The sequence below is a fragment of the Littorina saxatilis genome, linkage group LG15, assembly GCF_037325665.1.
Source record: "Littorina saxatilis isolate snail1 linkage group LG15, US_GU_Lsax_2.0, whole genome shotgun sequence".
NCBI lineage: Eukaryota > Metazoa > Mollusca > Gastropoda > Littorinimorpha > Littorinidae > Littorina > Littorina saxatilis.
In genome coordinates, this window is record NC_090259.1 from 6,039,711 (window position 1) to 6,046,080 (window position 6,370).

A 6,370-nucleotide genomic window follows, 5' to 3' on the forward strand; every position below is an offset into this window, starting at 1 on the left:
TTGATTGGTCTGACAGAAAAATCTACTGTTCGATGATTGGCGGAAGAATATGTCATTACCTCACGAGTTGGGGAAATCTCCGCTGACCCAGCGGAAAGGTCAAAAGTCAAATTTAAGGGGCTTACTGTCTGTCAGGTTGTTGGACATGAGTTGGTTTATACGATTTGTTTGTTTGTTTGCTTTACGCCCAGCCGACCACGAAGGGCCATATCAGGGCGGTGCTTCTTTGACATATAACGTGCGCCACACACACTGAAGACAGAAGAATGCATTTTGCGTCAAAGCCAAATCGGGGGTAGGGAAGATAAACCCGCCATTGTGAACGTCAGAATAATCCTGTGGTAACGTGGGATAGCTCAAAAGAACGGCTATAAAGTCTACTTTGGAACTGCATGGTACTTTATTTCCAGTATGTGTCACAATTTTCCAGATAAAAACTTTATTGAAGATATTTCGGCAAATCAACAGTTCGCACCGTTCGAGATATGGTGGGAGCACGCGTGCATTCACTGTGGTCAGAGTTTAGCGGTTATTGTCGTTCTGGTTGTTGTACTGATATCGTGCAGAAATCATTGTTGTCAATATACGCGGCGAAAATAACAATATCTTAGCTTAAGAAATAACGCCACAGTTGATCACCAAAGTTCATCAGTTAAAGTTTACGGACCGACTAAAAGCTTGTACAGAACACGATGGGGGTACCCTTCAAAATAAAGGTAGAAAACATAGCAGTCCGCAAAATATTTCTTGGTAACCGTCAATTTTCGTGTTCTATACACCCTACGGAGCCACAAAATCACTATGAAATTTTTATCAGGGGGGGGGGGGGGGGCGGGGGGGGGGGGGTGAAACACTCATCTGGACTCAGCTCATGGACTAGAACCTTAGAACAGCGCTCAATGTGCAAGCTTTGAAAAACATCCCATCTAATCCCCGCCAGGTAGGTTCGTGTTGGGACTACGGGTGGAAACTGAACCACCCGCCTGTTTTAGAACAAGTTCAAGGACCCTGTGTGCCTTCGTAAAAACAGCTAAACTACTCACAAAAAGTCAAGGAACACTTTTTATATTACGCAATGCACCAAAACCAGTCAAGACACAATGATCGTTCGCACATATTTAATTTCATTATTCGACAGTTTGAATACAAAACAATCAAAGCGATGAATGGACAAATCCATTTTTGGCAAATTTTTAAACACAGCAGGGATCATTTTCAAAAGTCACCAAATTTTCAAAGTTCATTCGACTGTGTGAAAATCATCAAAACAGTCAATAATGAGTGCTGCCTCCATGATTTGCCAGGCACTCAGTGCAACGATGTCTCATGGACTCGACAAGCCTCCTCAGGTTAGCCTGGGGTGCAGCCTGCCACTCTGCTTGAAGGAATCCCCAGAGCTGTTGCAGGTTTTGTGGTGGAGGGTGGTTGTCGTGCACTCGGCGCTCCAGTGCATCCCAAAAGTTCTCAATAGGGTTCAGATCCGGACTACAGGATGGCCAGTCCATCCTGACAACCCCTGCTTGCTGGAGAAAGGCGTTTACCAGCCGAGCACGGTGCGGCGTGGCGTTGTCATCCATGTAAACGGAGTGGGCTCCAATCTGCTGTAATGTGGGTACAGCAAAACGGCGAAGGATCTCGTCCCTGTAGCGCTGGGCGTTCAGTCTGCCTTGGATGAGGTAGAGGGGGGTTCTGTGATGGGCAGAGATCCCACCCCATACCATGATGGAACCCCCACCATGGGCAGTCACCTGCTGAATGCAGTCATCGTTGTAGCGCTCCCCCTGTCGCCTCCACACGCGCACACGGCCGTCGTTGTGCTCCAGGCTGTACCTTGACTCATCAGTGAAGAGGACCACAGCCCACTGCTGACGTGTCCAGCCAATGTGACGCCTGGACCAAACTCTGCGAGCTCTCTTGTGGACGAGGGTCAGCTTGGGGCGCTTGGATGGACGACGGGCGTGGTACTGGGCAGCATGCAGGCGGTTGCGAACAGTCTGTGTGCTGACGTTGTTGTTGGTAGCAGCCCGTAATTGCCTTCTGATACGGTTTGCAGTGGAAGTTCGCACTGTCTGGGCCTGTCTTGTGATGAAACGATCTTCTCTTGCTGTGGTCTTCTTTCGTCTGCCTGGGCGAGGCCTGTCTTGAACTAGTCCAGTGGCCTGGAAGCGCTGTCGCAGTCTTGTGATGACGGAGGGTCGACACCAGAAGCCTTCTGGCAATCTCCCGTACGCCAACACCGTCTTGGAACCACCCTATGGCTCTTCCTCTGTCCAGAAGGCTTACCTTCTGTCGTTCCACCATCGTGATGTTGTGCCATGGTCCGCCCAGGCCCTGGCTTTTATTGAGTAACCAGTGACCAGTGTTCACAGTCAAAGCATCAAGCTTCCACGTGCAGTGCATCATTTTGTCAGAAACACGCTATAGAAAAAATGGTGAGTCAGCATAAAACGGTAACAATTTTCCAAATGTTCACCAACTTTCAACGCTCAGCCACTGACGCCCGAGTAGCACGTGCAGCACACCAAGCCTGTACAACAAAGGCAGGAGTCCACTCTGTGCGTGTGTGTAAGATCAGCGTTGTAGCTTGCAAAGTTTTGACAATAGCATCGATTTGCAAAAACACATGAAAATGAAGGGTGTTCCCTAACTTTTTGTGAGTAGTTTAGTTGCACGACATTTTGTGAATGCTCACTGAAAGAATGGTTTCATGGTCTGTCTCTAATTCCTCTCTCTCTCTCACAGTGACACACACACACACAGACACACTCACACACACTCACACACACCATAGACCTATATAAATATAGGTCCCTGCACACACACACACACTCACACACGGCACACACTACTCACACACACACACATACACACACACACATACACACACACACACTACACACACACACACAGTGACACTGACTGACACACACATACCGACAGTGACGTGACACACATACACACACACACACACACACACACACACACAGCAATGCATGTAAACGAACACACCCGGCCCCCTCCCCCCATGCAAAGGAGACCGCGTCACAACACAGCCAGTGGACTAGTAAACATTTAACCCGGGTGACAAATTCAGGTTTGACAAAAACTGACCCTAAACCATTTCTCACGCCACTAAGAAGACGGCAGAGTGTCTTCACAGTCCCAAGCGAAGCACAAACACCCCTCTCAGGTGTTCCTTCCCATACGTCAGCAGGTAAGGTCGCAGGTAATGTGACACGGAGATGCATCAGTGTCTTGTCTTCGCCAAGTCATGCTTGGGATTTAAAATACTGATCCTTGCAAGGTTAGGCAAAGCAAACAAAAGTGACTCTACGTTGTTACGGATCATGTGAGGGGATCATGTTTGACTTGTCTTTCTCTCTCTTTTTTTTAGGGGTGGGGGTAGGTGTCTGGCCGTTTCGGGTCAGGGAATTAGCACTTTAAAAAACCCGCTCAAAAGTCAAACGCACTTTTTCCAGCGTCGCGGACGACGCTGGTATCTGCGGTCGGGAAAGACTTTCTACGAATTTGCCACAGGGCGCCGCCGCATGTTTTCTGTGCTCGACTGCGAGCACTGAGACCACAGGCACATTACACCCAAAATTCTTGTAGGCATACACAGACGCAACATAGCATATACAGACAATAACACCCACAACACTTCAACTGCATATGAAAGGAATAAAAATAAATCCGCAAATCAGTCGCGCACAATACACCAGTTAGAAAAACAAGGAGTACCAAAGCGGCGTGCAGAAACTAAACTGACTCGGAGACTGAGAAGAAACATTTATCACACGATGTGGATAGCAAACATTAAAATAAAACAGATAAGTCAAGCAAAAAATAAACACAAATATCGAAAACACAATAAACAAAGGTAAAGAAAACAAAAAGAGATGCTTGCCGACAGTCAGTGTGTGTGTGCGTGGTTTGCCGTGTGCGTCAGCGGGGTGTGTGTGTGTGTGTGTGTGTGTGCGTGCGCGTGCATGCGTGCGTAGGCTACGTTCTTGCGTGTGTGCGTTCGAATGAGAAAGAAGAGAGAGAGAGGATTGAACAATGAGGTCACGTTCTCTGTCACATGAATACATATACACACACTGAAGGCTACTTCGGACACGAACACTTGCCAACAACTGTGGTTGGACATGCTTTTGAAATGTAATATTTTTTCGACATGATTTCTGGACATATACGAATCCCGCTGTGTTGCCTACTGATGTTGCGAATGATGAAGGTTTTGAGTTGACTGACCTTGAGGAGGGATTGCATCAGGCGTTTATCGTCTCAAATTATATCCTTGCTACTTTTCAGGAGTCAACTATTGCCATTCATGGTAACTTGGATAGTCAATGTTTTTATTTGTTTGATTCCCATCAAAGAAACAGAAATGGTAACCATTCTTCAAATGGCGCTGCAGTTTTGATGTCATCAAGTTAATTCCTTTGCAGAATTGATTGATTTTCTCAAAAGCCATTATCAATGTGTTTATCAATTAACACCTGTTCATTTCTGTCCAACTGCAATGCAAACTCAATGTGGAGGAAACAAGGATTCATTACAAACAAGTCATCCCTGTACATCAACAGATTTATGTACCTCAATCAATACTGCTAGTATGAGTGACAGGAATCTAAAAGAAAAAACAACCAAACGCAAATGTACTACTACTTCTACGACTCGTTTGAATGTAAAACAGAAATGTAACACTATCTGTGACAATGACGGTTCTACGACTCGTTTGAAGGACAGTATAGATCGAACCTTAACCCACAACTACGACAATTTGTGTCAGACTTTTTTGAACAGGAAAATATGCCTCTGTTCAACAGTAACCAAAACATGGAAGATGTTTTTGAAACTTTACAGAAATGTAACACTAGCCTATCTGTGACAATGTTGCTTTTGAATTGAACCCACATTTGTTGAACAGGAGAGAATGTTCCTGTTCAACAGTGCCCAAAACACTGAATCTGACGTTTTTGAATCTTTTCTGTCATCTAACTGAATCTGACGTTTTTGAATCTTTTCTGTCATCTAACCCAATTGCTCATGACTTCATCGATCTTGAACATGCCTACTTTTCAAAGAAAGACAGACAAAAGCGAAATCTGCATGTTAGCCATCTGCCTGAAATGGTCAATGCACTTTTGTAAAATTGTCACAGCTGTTATGCACTTTTGTGAAATGGTCAGTGCTGTTGTGCACTTATGCAAAACTTGGTGCTGTGCTGTTAACATTTGAACAAAATGCATTTTGTTCAAATGTTTAGTGCAACTTGCTACTATATAATCGCTGTATGCGCTTTGTGGTAATAATGCACTGTTGTGAAAAGTTTGCGCTAAATGTTGGCACTATGCATCATTGTTGGAGCACCCTCCTGTAGATGCACCATGCTGAAAAATGTACTTATGAATCAAGCATTGACTGAAATAAACAATTTATATATCCAGCACAACATGCAATTCATTAACTTTTGACCCTAACCTTTAACACTTCCCAAAATAAATCTTTGGTGGACATTGCATCGGCGCTGTTCATTTTGAATGAACATTTTTCTTGTCTTAATTCAGTATGGGCAGCGGGGATTATCATGTCCTCTCTCTGTTTCTCTCTCCGTCTTTGTCTCTATATTTGTCACGTCTCACTTTTTCTGTCTCTCTCTCTCTCGCGCCACCCCCCTCCCCTCTCCCCGCCTCTTTTGGTGGATTCAGATTCGGGACAAGCGATCAACACTTCACAAGCCTGGCAAAGCAAATGTGACAGGGCGACCAGTCACCAATTATAGAGTACTAGATGATTACCCGCTTCGCCGGGTATCGGCTTCGCCGGGAAGAACTGAGTAGAGCCGAATACCAGCGGCGCACGAAGGAAAGAAGATAAACACGCAAAACACTGGATCATGGAGACCTTCTAAAAATAGTAACGTGCAGTGACCTTCTAAAAATAGTAACGTAGTAACGGGAATATGGATTGACGCCACACGGAGGAAGGGAGATAATCGCGGCTGAAAACACTGGATAAGATAAGGAAGAGTTACTGGTAGTGGATCCAGACCAAAAAAAACAAAATCGGTTCAGCGCTGCGCGCTGAGAGCACGTGTTGAAATATCTCATTGATGAGGTTGTGTCCGGGGTGTAGCTGAATACGGTGTCCAAATTTGAAAAAGATCCACCGAGAACTGTGGCCGTGCATCGCGAACAGACAGACAGACAGACAGACACTAGTCGTATATATATATAGAAACTGAGTTTTGTCATTGTCCAGTCTAGTGTTTGTAGTTCATGTTGCCGATCGCTTTAGGTTTTGTGTAATCTTTCTTTATTTGGTGTTTAACGTCGTTTTCAACCGTTCAAGGTTATATCGCGAC